Source organism: Mesoplodon bidens (assembly GCF_964165515.1).
Source record: "Mesoplodon bidens genome assembly, chromosome: 12".
Taxonomy (NCBI): domain Eukaryota; kingdom Metazoa; phylum Chordata; class Mammalia; order Artiodactyla; family Ziphiidae; genus Mesoplodon; species Mesoplodon bidens.
Genome location: NC_138168.1, coordinates 59,188,302 through 59,202,992, shown reverse-complemented (window position 1 = coordinate 59,202,992; position 14,691 = coordinate 59,188,302).

The following is a 14,691-nucleotide window of genomic DNA, read 5'->3' as shown; positions in this document are numbered from 1 at the left end:
ATCATATACAATGAAATGTTGTGAAATTAACTTCTTTCAGTAAATGTAATGTCCTTGGGGGTCCATTTGGTTTGTTGCATTTATCATTAGTTCACTACTTTTTATTGCTGAGTAGTATTCCATTGCATGGATATACCAGAGTTTGTTCAACGATATATCCACTTAAAGACATTGAGTAGTTTTCAGTATTTTACTATATAAACTGCTCTAAACATTCACAGGTTTTTGTGTGAAATAAGTTTTCATTTCACTGGGGTAAACGCCCAAAAAGAGTACAATTGCTGGGTAGTATGATAAGTGTATTTTTAGTTTTGTAAAATCCGGAAAACCATTTTCCAGAGTGGATGTACCGTTTTACATTCCCAAAAACAATGTATTAGAAATCCAGTTTCTCTTCACCCTCCCCAGTATTTGTTATTATTATATTTTTTTATTTTAAATGTTCTAATAGGTAGTAATATCTCATTGTGGTTTTTGTTTGCATTTCCCCATGGGTTTTGTTTGCATTTTCCTCCACCAGAGTGGAGGAAACCAGAGTGCCATCCAGCCCACTTCATACCACCTGTCCACCTTGATGCCAGACAAGGATGGAGACTTGGCTCTCCACTTGGCCCTGGAGACAACAGGTATGCAGACTAAAGACTAGCGCAGCTTGCACCTCCTCATTCTACTTCATTGATGCCGCAGTGGGGTGGAGGCTTAGCTTCCAGCTGGACTCCACTAACACTACTACCCAGGAAGAAACACCAGAGGATTGCCACCTTCCTCTACTGATTAAGAGGTAGATTGGCTCCCCACTTATCTTTGCCAAAACCATAGAGGGTGTGCAGTCAGTGAGGTGGACAGTGTATTGTACTGTAGTGGTATTTTGCTGGAGTACAGTGGGTATTGTCAAGAAGCTTTTATGTTCTGTTAGGCTGCCTTTTTCCTGGTCCTTTGATCAGAACAAATAGGCTTTGCTTGGAGTTCGTTTTGCCTGTGCCTGTTGGTGGTCCAGGTTGCAGGCTTCCCCGGTGCCCTGTCTGAGTTATATGAAAGGCCAAAAGAAAAACCAAGGAACTGAATCCCACACCGTGCCTCACATCCTGGGGTAACTGGTCCCTCTTCCATCCTTATCCCAGCTTTCAGAGACTTCTGATGTTTGTTTATTGTGTTATGTCCAGTGTGTTTAAAGAAAAACGACCTGGGAAGAATTGGGCTACTTCGTATTGGCTAGAATAAGAAGTCTTCCCCAAGCAATTTCTTTTTGTAAAAGCTTTATTGAGATGTAATTCATAAACCATAAAGTTCATCATTTTAATGTGCATAATACAGTCGGTTTTAGTTTATTATCAGAATTATACAACCATCACCACCATCTGATTGTAGAACATTTTCATCACCCCAAAAAGAAATCCTGTACTAGTAATAGTTACTCTCCATTTCATCCCCTACACTCCCCTTTCCCCTCCCCTGCCCCACACAAGCCCATGGCAACTACTAATCTACTTTCTTTATGGATTTGGCTTTCTGGAAATTTCATATAAATGGAATCATATGAGATATGGCTTTTCATAACTGGTTTCTTTTACCCAGCATAATTTTCTCAAGGTTCCTTCACAGTGTAGCATGTGTAAGTACTTCACTTCTTTTGTTTCCCAGTAATATTCCATTGTATGGTTAGAACATATTTTTTCCCATTCATTAGTTGATAGACTTTTGGGTTGTTTCAGTTTGTGGGCTATTATAAATAATCCTGCTCAGAACATTCAGGTACAGGTTTTTGTGAGAATATATGCTTCATTTCTCTTGATCAGATAGCTACATATGGAATTTCTGACTCACATGGTAAGTCTACATTTAACATTTTGAGGAGCTACCAAATGTTTTTCCAAAGTGGCTTCTCCATTTACAATCTCACTAGCAATGTACGAGGGTTCCAATACCTCCACATCCTTGGTAACACTTTATATTGTCAGGATTTTTTTTTTTTTTTTTTTTTTTTTTTTTTGTGGTACGCGGGTCTCTCACTGCTGTGGCCTCTCCCGTTAAGGAGCACAGGCTCCGGACGCACAGGCTCAGCGGCCATGGCTCATGGGCCTAGCCACTCCGCGGCATGTGGGATCTTCCCGGACTGGGGCACGGACCCGTGTCCCCTGCATCGGCAGGCGGACTCTCAACTACTGCGCCACCAGGGAAGCCCAGGATTTTTTATTTTAGCAGTCCTGCTGAATGTGAAGTGGTATCTCCGTGTGTTTGATTTGCTTCTGCCTAATGATGAATGACGTTAAGCATCTTTATGTGTGCTTATTGGCTATGTGTTTGTCTTCATTGAAGAACAGTCTATTCAAATTCTTTCCCAATGTTTAACTTTGTTGTTTTGCTGACTTTTAGGAATTTTTTACATATTCTGGACACAAGTTCCTTATCAGATACATGATTTGCAAATATTTTCTATTATTGTTTTGGTTTTTTTTTAAATTTTCTTAATGGCGTCCTTTGAAGCATAAAAGTTCTTAATTTTGAAGAAGTCCAATTTATCTATTTTTTCTTTTGTCACTTGTGTGTTTGGTGTAATATCTAAAAAACCATTGCCTAATGCAAGGTTATAAAGGTTAATTTCTATATTTCTATAAGTATGTTGCTTTTTAGCTTACTTTTAGTTTTATGATCCATTTTTAGTCAATTTTTGTATATGACATGAAGCAAGGCTCTAACTATTATTATTTTGGATGTGGATACCCAATTTCCCCAGCATAACTGATAAAAATAAATGATTTATTTCTGGACTCTCAGTTCTATTCCACTCATCTGTATGTCTATCTTGATGCAAGTACAACATTGTCTTGATTACTGTAGCTTTAGAGTAAGTTTCTGGGCTCCTTACATTCCCATATAAATTTTAGGATCAGCTTATCACTTTCTGCAAAAGAAGAATGCAGCCGGGTTTTGGGTAGGGACTATATTCAATCTGTAGATCAATATGGAGACTATTGCCATCTTTATTATGTCTTCTGATCCACAAACGTGATATCTTTTCATTTATTTCTATCTTCTTTAATTTCTTTCCATAGTTTTGTAGTTTCCAGTGTATGAGTTTTGCACTTTTTTTGTTAAAATCAGTTTTAATCATTTTATTCTTTCTGATGCTATTGTCCATGGAATTGTTTCTTTTTATTTTCAGATTGCTCATTAATAGTCTATAGAAATACAATTTATTTTTATATATTGATCCCGTGTCTGGCAATCTTGCTGAATTCATTTGTAAGTGCTAATATTTGTGTGTGTATGGTGGGGTGTTTCCTTAGGATTTTCTACATACAAGATCCTAGCATCTGCAAATAGACATAGTTATAACTCCTCCATTCTAATCAGGAAGTCTTTCATTTCTTTTTCTTCACCAATTGACTGGGATAGAATATCCAGAACAATGTTAAATAGAAGCAGCAAGAGTGGACAGCCTTGTCTTATTCTAATCTTAGGGGGAAAACATCAGTCTTTCATTATTAAGTATGATGTTAGCTATAGGCTTTTCACAGTTCTTCATTATCAATTTGAAAAAATTTCCTTCCATTTCTTAGTTGAGTGGTTTTTTTTGTTGTTGTTAGGTGAGTGTTTTTTGTTTTTTTTTTTATCATGAAAGGGGGTTGGCTTTTGCTGAATGTTTTTTTTTTTTTTGCATCAGTTGAAATAATCATGTGATTTTTATCTTTTATCCAATTGATATGGTGGACTACATTGGTTGAGTTGATATGCTAAACCAAACTTGAAGTCCTGTAATAAGTCCTACTAGCTCATGGTGTTTAATCCCTTTTATATGTTACTGGCTTCAGTTTGCTAGTATTTTGTCATTGAGGGCTTTTGCATCTATATTCATAGTGAATATTGGTCTGTAGATGTTTTGTGATATCTTTATACATTGTTTTGGTATGAGGGTAATATTGGTAATACTGGCCTCATAGAATGTGATGTGAAGTGTTCCTCCTTTTATTTTTTGGAGAGTTTGTGAAGGATTGGTATTAATTTTTCTTCAAGTGTTTGGTAGAATTCACTAATAAAATTTTCTGCCCAAAACTTTTAAGCATGAAAAAAATATTGTCTTTTTAAACACAAATCTCAAAGTAAATATACATTCCAGTAAGCTGCGTTGAGTTTATAATATAAAAACCACTTCTATTTACATTTCCAAAGCATGAATGTACTTTGTCATTCTTTTGTAGAACCATATACCTTGCTATAAAAAGAGCATAATTCTTAAGATGCCTCTTCATTCTGGTGTCAAAGACAGATGTCCTGTTTGTAGTGTAGGATTTCTAGTGGCTTCGTATCAGTACTTTATCAGTCAGGGGCCAGTCAGGAAAGCAGAAACAATGGTAGGAATCTAAACACAAAAGAACAATAAATTGATAACAGAGGTACTGGCATTTCTGGAAGAACAAACTGATGGTGGGGACTAGAGGAGCAAGAAAGAAGAAGATGTAATACCTAGAGATTAGGAGCTAATGTTCCTGGCCTGGAGCACACACTTGATGCTGCGCTGTTGGAAGCTCTGTCAGGGCTGATTCTAGGATCTGAAATAAGGACCATTTCATATAGAAAAGTGCAGCTTCCATTTGGACTGTCGAGTCTGAAATCACCTCACCTCCACTACCATTACAATGACACCAGCAATTACCACTGGGAGGGAGCTAGAAGCCAGAAGCTTCTCTTTTCCTTTATCATCGTGATCTCCTGCCAGTATCGAAGGAGCTTAAGATGTGTAGTCTCCCAGCCCTGACCATACACAGCAGGGTCTACAAAGGCAAGTGGGAAAATCCAAAATGCTTCTGCAGAACTTATTATAAAATTAAACATTTGATTTAAAATGCCTTAACAGGAAAAATGATAGTACGTGGCACCTGTTGGGAAACTTTATTTTTTACCCCAATATTTTAGAGCAAAATGAAATTATCACCAATACGTAGCAGGATCATTTACTTATAGATCTCAGTAAAAGTGACAAAGAGGGTTTATAGGCTTAAATTGGCACACTACATAGAAATTTCAAGCTGCTAGTAAGAGAACAAAGAAATTTTGGGGGGGGTTTCCCAACTTGTACTCAGGATATTAACTTGTTTGTGTGAAGGAGAAGAGCAAGAAATAAGTCTGCTCTTCTTTTATGGTATTGAATACCGTAAATGTATTCAATCCATTCAAAAAAGGAGAAGATTAATAAATCACTGAGGATCATCCTTTAAACTGCATTTCACATTTGTGCCCTAAGCAAGCACCTCTTACCCAGGTCATCCTAATTTAATTTACAAAACCTGAAAATATATTCATTCACCTGTTATCTCTTCTCCAACTCTGTAATTTACACTCTAAAATGTTCATGGCTTATTAAACAAAACTTCCATAATTATTTAAATGAAAAGACAGATCTGGTTCTAAATCACATGGCTGTTACTGTCACCAAATTCAGGCAGTGCATGTCATGCAACGGGGGCAGAGACACACACGTTAGCAACCAGAGGTATAAAAGTAAAGTGGGGGCTTCCCTGGTGGTGCAGTGGTTGAGAGTCCGCCTGCCGATGCAGGCGACATGGGTTCGTGCCCCGGTCCGGGAAGATCCCACATGCTGCGGAGCGGCTGGGCCCGTGAGCCATGGTCGCTGAGCCTGCGCGTCCGGAGCCTGTGCTCTGCAACGGGAGAGGCCACAATAGTGAGAGGCCCGCGTAATGCAAAAAAATTTTTTAAAAAAAGTAAAGTGGTTGTCCTGGGGAAACATACAGTCAGGCACACTAACAACAGCAAGACGCACTCCATCCCATTGACCTGCACACCCTGCATAGCTCACAGAGGCAAGCTGAGGAGGGGAGAGCAGGACTCTCTCATCATAGAAAGGGCTCTAGGAGAAAGACCTCATCAGATACTACTATTCTACATACTAATAGAGCAAGAAGGGTAGGACATGGCCACTTGATTTTGAACGTGTAACAAGGGGAACTTCTTTTAATAATGTCATGGGACATTAAAAACAGCCTTGTTGGAAAGGGGGAGCCCCAGAGCTCAGACACTGCTGTCAGCTTGTTCTTTCATCAGGCTGACTCAAACCAGAGTCTAGCTAGCTACCAAAAGGGGGAGGAAATGAGCTACTGACACCAGCCATCTCAAGGTGTCTCTCCTTATATCTGTGAACTGTAGCAGCCAGGGAAAGAGAAAAAAGAATTTAGAGAAGTTTAGAGGACTTAGTAGCAAATAGGCACTTAATCTTTTGACTGTAGGAAAAAATGTTGTTATACTGTAGAATGGAAAAATGTAATGGGATTTCACTTATATATAGCAAATACCTTTGTATTTTCTACTCAAAATGTTATAGAAACAGATATGTGTAAAGAGAAAACAAATTTTAAAAGATATAAACAAAATATGATTTATTTTTAGTCTTTCAAATGATTTTTATCTTCTAGTGTCCTAATTAGAAAATTAACTTAATTTTCCTCTCAAGAATAAGAAAAAATATTTTTATCTTATAAATAAATCACTTTCTATTCATTTAAATTATATAAGCATTATCTGTTAGCTTAATTGTGTTTAATCTATTAACTTATTTTAAATAATAGACTATAAAATACTGAGTTAATGACCCTGACCCGGGTTAAGAAATTACCATCCTGAGGAAAACTGTTCCAATAAGCATATTTATGATGACCATACATGTGGGGTTGCTATACTTAACAATTATAAATACAGAATGCCCACTTAAATTTGAACTTCAGATAAACAACAATCGGTTCATAATCACTGTATTGGTTTATTCTACTCTGAACCGATTGTTAACACAAAGATAGATAAATAGATGATGGATGATGATGGTAGGTAGATAGATAGATAGGTAGATAGATAGATAGGTAGGTAGGTAGATAGAACACAATATTTGGGACACACATGCTAAAACATTTCTTGTTGTTTTCTGATTCTCAATAGAGGAAAGAAAGAAAAAAGAAATATTTTTAAACCAGAAAGCAGAGACCAAGGGAAGGGTTAACCAGACTAACAATAAACTGGTTGCTTTGAAAAGCAGAGGAGGTTTTAAGTTGATCTCCATGGGAGACCGGTGGAGCTCCTAGTTGCTGCAAGATATGTATTTCTCAAGCTTAAAACCCTATAACATGCAGCTCAGAAGAAAATGGAACAATCAAAAGAATTCTTTTGACTTGGAAAAGTCAGTCTGGAGCTAAAAGGAGTTTATAGCTTAGAGTAGGATACACTAATAAAGTAGTTATAAACTGTTAACAAAAAGATTAAGAAATCAATTACAAAATAGAAGCTAATTACAAAATAAACTATTTTTTCCATTGTATTCATAATAATGCTTATTATATAAAATTTGAAATTGTTAGAGAAATATAATTAAAAACACTATGTTTTCCCAACCCAAAAAAGTAATAGAGAAAGACAGCACTTTTGTTTTTGAATAGGTGTTAAACCAGACTATAATGCACATCACAGGTAACCTGCTAAGAGATTGCGAAGACAGAAAGGCGTCTTACCCTCTTATATAGCCAAGCTGATACAGTCCATTGCACACCTATTTTCTTTTTCTTTTTTTTAACATCTTTATTGGAGTATAATTGCTTTACAATGGTGTGTTAGTTTCTGCTTTATAACAAAGTGAATCAGCTATACATGTACATATATCCCCATATCTCCTCCCTCTTGCGTCTCCCTCCCACACTCCCTATCCCACCCCTCTATGTGGTCACAAAGCACCGAGCTGATCTCCCTGTGCTATGTGGCTGCTTCCCACTAGCTAGCTATTTTACATTTGCTAGTGTATATATGTCCAAGCCACTCTCTCACTTCGTCCCAGCTTCCCCTTCCCCCTCCCTGTGTCCTCAAGTCCATTCTCTATGTCTGCGTCTTTATTCCTGTCCTGCCCCTAGGTTCTTCAGAACCAATTTTGTTTTTTAGATTCCATATGTATGTGTTAGCATACGGTATTTGTTTTTCTCTTTCTGATTTACTTCACTCTGTATGACAGACTCTAGAACATCTATTTTCAAGGTAATAATAACTAATCCTCAAAGGGAGGACCGGGCAGCACTGCCTGGTGCGTAGAGTTCATCCTAAATTCACCTGGTAATTGGGGTGGCCATCTGTGTTAGCTAACTGACCTATCCAGAGGGAAAACAAACTTCTCACGTTCTTATGACAGAAGGTAGTTTTGCAACTTGGAGCCCGGTGCCCACTAAAGTTAGGCTCCTGCCCATCCACAGAGACTGGGAGATAGGGATGCCGTCTTCCTCAATGTTTACGTTTCCTGTTGTGTGTGATGGGGGCGGTGGAGGGGGCAGGAAGCCTTAAATATTTACTTCTCATAGCTCTGGAGGCTAGGAAGTCCAAAATCAAGGCGGCCAACAGGTTGGACAGGTTTGTTGTCTCGTGAGGACCCTTCCAGGTTCATTCTGCTCACTGTGTCCTCACGGGGCAAAAAAGTTTGATGTTTACATTTCAAAGAGATGGTTCCCAGATCTTTGAGAGAAAATGTTCCTGGTTTATAAAGCTGACAAAGGACTATCTAGTCTCCGAAAGGACTTACATATATTTCAAAAAGAGGAGAAATTACAGTTACAAGTTTTCTAAAGTAAATGCTCTGAGAAAAAGGAAGAGAGGAAGATTTCTTCCCTTATTTTCAACAAAAAGAAATAAGCCTCTTATTTTTAACTTGTATTTTCCCTTAAATATTATAAGAAAAGTTAAGGAGGTATCTTGATACTACCTATACATAGATATAATCCCTTTAGCATTTTGGTATATTTTCTTTTATGATATTTTATATGTCACTTTGTTACTATAGCTTTAATTGTACCATATAAACATAATTTTGTGTCTGACTTTTTTCTCTTAACATTATCCTATGTTATTTACAAGTATCGCTTTTAATGGTAACATTTTAATTGTTGCACTATGGTTCATTTTTTACAGCAGTTAATATTTTGGTGGATAAAGCTTTTATTCCTGCATATTTAACATTATTTTCTTTTGAAAGATTATCAGAGGAACTTCCCTGGTGGTCCAGTGGGTAAGACTCTGCACTCCCAGTGCAGGGGGCCCGGGTTCAATCCCTGGTCGGGGAACTAGATCCAGCATGCATGCTGCAACTAAGAGTCCGCATGCTCCAACTAAGACTGCATGCTGCAACTAAAAGATCCCACATGCTGCAACAAAGATCCTGCGTGCCACAACTAACACCCAGCGCAGCCTAAATAAATAAATATTTTTAAAAAAGAAAGATTATCAGGAATAAGATTTCTAAGTAAATAAGAATGAACCTTTTAAATCTTTTGATAGATGTTGCTGAGTTGCTAAAAATCACTTTTCTAGATAACACAGTATGTTTTATCCAGTAGTTTTTCTCTCCCTCATTCTTCAAGCAACTGCACAGTTCCTATGATTTTTAAAGTGACTTGAACAATTCCTTCTCCTTAATCCAATTAAATCATCTAAAGCATTTAGAACTACTGGGAATCATGAAAAAAAATAGTCCTGTTATTTTTTTTCCCTCTTTATAGGGAGAGCCCACACGTTTTGCCCTCATTGGAAGCCATCACTTGACAGTGAGCCATCACTGACAAGTCAATAGCAGCTACCAAAGATAAGAGGAGAAGGAATACTGGATGAATCTCACGTTACCTTTGCCCATGCTTTGAAGTCTTAATGAACACTTGTGATAATTGTATCCTCATATAGAAAAACAGATTGCTCAACTTCAAATTAATAACTGAAAGGTGACTTTGAAATAATCTATTTGGCTGCATTACATATTTTTCTTGCTCTGCTGCAGGCTGTCCTGTTTACCCTAGAGACCGACTAAAGTAAACCCTGGAGACTCCACTGTCTTGAGTCTCTGAAGCAGCCACTGAGGTCCTTTGATCAATGGATTAAAAAAAAATAGGTCCCTAAAACAAAGCATCTTTTCTCTCTCCCTACCCCACCCCCAGCTTTTCCACTTTTGTCAGCTGTTTGAAAGATCTAATTAAAGCCACTGTGGTTTGATACACAGCCAGCCCCCAACAGGTTGAATTACAAGTCATTCTGTAGTCAGAGATTCAAGTCAGTGTTCTAGCTTTTAAAGCTAAAGCAGTGAGTAATAGGTTACATTTGATCAAATTCAGCATCGGTTTTCAGGCAGAGAGATAAAATGGAGGGATATGTAATTTTTTTTTAATATACAGAACTTAGCTCCTCTTTGTCACAATTCTGTTTTAAATTACCCCACGTCCCCTGTAATTAACAACAACAAAGAATTAAGTGCTATTTTCACATATTGCTAACCAACTAATAAGATATTTAACATGAGATACTCTGGAAGTATTTTATCACTGTATCAAATCCACCCCATTAGTTGACAAATATCTTTGTTTATATAGAATAGAAAAGTACTTGGACAGGAGTATTGAGGAGACATAGTATAAGAACTATACAGCATTCTCAAGAATTCAGGATGTAGATGGAGAAAAAATACAATACAATACAATACAAAAATACAATACATAAAATTGTAACTAAAACAATACATGGTATTAAACAAAAATTATGATATACACAATATTTCTATAATTTATTAAAGTGTACAAAGTTTGGCCTTCACTAAAACTCTGAATTTGGTATTATTACCACCATACAATGGATAAAGAAATTGGGATTTAGGGAAACAGGAACCTGTCTAAGATTTCACTTCTAGTAAGAGATAAAGTCTGACATCAAATTCATGATTCTGAGTATTCTAGGCAATTAAATGCCTAGAAAATCAAAATTGGAGGGGAGCATTTATGACAGATGCTGGATTTGACTGGACCTAGGCACATAGGTCATGTTAAGTGAAAGACAAATTTGTTGGCAAAGGCATGACAAATAGGAATTCCTGAAGCCTCCACTGGAATTTGGAAAACAGTGAGTGGACGAGGTTACCTGGAGGGGAGGCTTCAGGAGAGACTGGAATAATAAGGCTAAAATGTTTATACTTTATTAAGTAAACCAGTGGGTACTAATGAAAATTTTGAAACAAGCCAGTGACATTTTATCTTTGAAGAAAATAACAGTAGGCTTCAATAAAGTATATGAGTCAAAAGCGTTCTTCATATTCTTAAGAAATTAATTCTAGGAACTCGGGACTGCCATACTATGCCAGAATATATTTTTGGCCCACTAAACTTGGCAAAAATGTTATAGGTATCAACTGTCAAAATCCCTTCCCAGATGCTCCTGTTGTATTTGATAGTAGCTAAAGGATATCCATTCATGTCAACTGTTTCTTTGTAGAATGCCCCAAGATTCTGAGGACCATTTTTCTGGTTAAGAAACTTAGGTCATTGTTGTCTTAATAAATAGACTTTGTTTTCAGGGACTTTGAACATATTCTGAGGCAGTGTTGTTTCTCAATCCTTGAGATTCCAGGAAACTGGGAAGAGGCATGGCAGAGAGGAAGTGAATGGTACAACAGTGACATGGGTTTGGAGTCTACTGGGTGAGGCTTTAAGACAGCCAATAGATTCCAGTCTGGGGTTAGGGGACATTGCTTCTTTGTCTTTCTTTTCCAGGTCAGAGCTGACTAGCTTCCATCTTGCAATAGAATAAAGGTGTATAGCACTGGTTCTTTCTCAAACACAACTTTGTCCCTCTTCTAAAACTCTTTGTCAGTGAAGCATAGGGAGAATCTATGAGTCTGCAGGATTCATTAAAATTGTTCTTATGAATACTATGCCAGTTAATTTTATAACACTATATGGAAACAAGACACACCAGGATGGATAAGATTAATTAGCATTCTGAAACTGTTCTCATGCTTAAATAACTGGAGATAAAAGTTGAAGCAACATAATGGCAAGTTATTCTTTCACTTATTCCTTTTCTTCTATTCTCTGATTCCACATATCTTGATATTTTAAAAACATGCAAGATTTATTTGTTCTTATGTATATCTTGAATAGCTTGGTATAATTGATACCCATGGAATATGATTATAATTTTTATGGCATTATTTGACTCTCAGAATTAAAAGACAGTCATCACTGAACCATAAATATGAGTTAACCTATATTTTATTGAGCCTCTGCACACGCCACCATTTTAGACATCACAGTAACCTGGGCCTTTGCCCTCAAGTATTAAAACATGGTTATAGAGAAAAACAGACATACTTTGAAGCATTTCCAAAGTTAGCAGTCAGTAAGCATAAAACAATACTGTAATAGCACAAGTTAAATGCATACATGTAGAAATGACAGACTAGACGGATTGAGTCATAATATTTCTGACCACATATGGTGCCTCTGTCCCACTCAGCAGATGGAGATTTTTTTTCAAGTTCCCAGGATTTGCCAAACCCCATTCTATGACCTACATAAAATAGGTCATCTTTGTTCCATCTGATTAAAACCCTGATGACATTGCCAGTCCTGAATATAAAACAAAAATGAAGCTTCTAACACTGTAACCCAAAATATGCAGGAGGATGAAGAAATTCCTCTAGATTCATAGAAATCCATAAGAAGATTAGAGGTCATTTTAATAAGCCAGAAGACCCAAAGAAATGCTATGCACGATATTCAGAGAATAAAAGATCTCATTTATTTCGTTCAACAAATATTTATCAAGCACCTTTACGTATTAGGCATTGTCGTGGGTCTCGGTGAACACAAGCTGATAAAATCCCTTCCCTTGGTGCTTACAGTTTAATGAAGGAAGAAAAAACATACAGAGAAAAGATTTTGGACACCAGGTGGGAAGTAAGATGTTGGGAAATGAACTAGAAAGAAGACAGAATGTGCTGGAATGGGGATTCAATTTAAACAGTGATTAATGAGGGCTCATTGGGAAGAGGATATTTGAGCCAGGATCTTAAGAAGGTGAGGAAGTGAACTCTGTATGTATCTGGGGGAAAAGTGTTCTAGGTAGAAGGAATAACGGGACCAAATGTCCTGAGGCAGTGGAGTGTCTGGGGAGTGAGAGACCCAGTAAAGAGGCCAGTGTGGCTGGAGAAGAGCGAGCAAGAGAGAGAAAAATAGAAGAGACTGGAAGGGTCATGGGGAGCCAGGTTGTGTGAGGCTGGCTGAGATGTTTTAAAGGCTTACACTTCCACTCCAAGCAAAATAGAAAGCCCTGGCAGGGCTTTAAGCAAAGGAACGACATGATCTTACACATGTTTTAAAGGTATGGCTCTGATTCTGTGTTGAGAATTTAAAAGAAAAATCTAAACAAATAATTCTCCTTTGCCTTGAAAATAAGGAGTCCATAGAAGTATCTATCAATCGAAAAAAGAAATGCCTTGTCCTTTGTACAAAGATGTGGCTCCTTCGTTTAGGCATTTGGCAGAAAAATGGTGGCAAAGTTGGAGCTGATGCAACCACCCTGTCTAACCGTGTCACTCTCCTGCCCAGTGCACACAGAGGAGCCAGCTGGCCAGGATTAGGTGCTTCCTCCCACACAGGGAATGAAGGAAGGCGTGGGCCTTGGGAGCTTATCATTGGCAAGTGCAAAGTGAACGACTTCTCTGTCTCCTCCTGTTCCTACTAAGATGAAAATCAGCTTAATCTCAAGAGCAAATCAACAGCATTTTTACTGATAAAAATAAGGTTTCTTTACTTCAATTACTTTCTCAAAAAATATATATACGGCACGCAATGCTCAGAGTAAAATGCAAAATCCCAAACCTGACATCCAAGGCCTCATCACCACAGCCCTGCTCTTTCTCCCATCTTCTATTTTTTTCTGAACACACACAGTGAGCGTTAGCCAAACCAAACAGCCATTTTCTGCTCCTTTGCTCATGTTATTTGCTCTGCCTGAAAAGCTTCCCTAATGCCCACTTCTCCTGATCCAAAATGAAGCTACAAAATGAAGTTGAAAGAGCAAGAACTTAAAATAAGGAGCCGGAGGGCTTCCCTGGTGGCGCAGTGGTTGAGAGTCCGCCTGCTGATGCAGGGGACACGGGTTCGTGCCCCGGTCCGGGAAGGTCCCACATGCCGCGGAGAGGCTGGCTCCGTGAGCCATGGCCGCTGAGCCTGCGTGTCCGGAGCCTGTGCTCCGCAACGGGAGAGGCCACAGCAATGAAAGACCCGCATACCGCAAAAAAAAAAAAAAAGACCTGCAGACTCAGACCAGTGGAGCCCAGGCCAAACAAAATTTCATGAGCCAAATAAATGTTTGTCGCTTCATGGAGCTAAGTTTTGGTGTAGTGTGCCATGAAGCGAAATCCAACATATATAATCGGTAAATTAACATTTTAAGCATAAGAAATAAAAATGAAAAAAGCAAGTCAAACAAATTCAACCATAACCATGTATGTTGACTCTCTTCCTCGTTTGATCTGATAAGTGTTCTTTAAGACAAGATAGTATGTGAAAGTAAGCCAATTCTGAGTTAACCTCTTAATCTCCTTTTGTGCTTCATTCTCTTAGTAGGAGCCATACTTTAGATTTCAGGTTCTCGGATTCTTTTGTTCTCAGAGTAACTCGTACCTGTTTGATTCTAGGTTTTGTTGTTGGTTGATGTGTCTCTTCTGTTTTAATTTACAAATTTAAAAAAAAAGCTTCTCTTCCTCGCCAATGTTTAAAAAACAACATTTTACAGAACTTCTTCTCACAGTTCTTTCTTGGATGAAGTCTACCATCTGAAAAAACAGAAAGCAAATTTTCTCTTTCTGGCTCTCCTTTGCTTTTCACTTTTTTT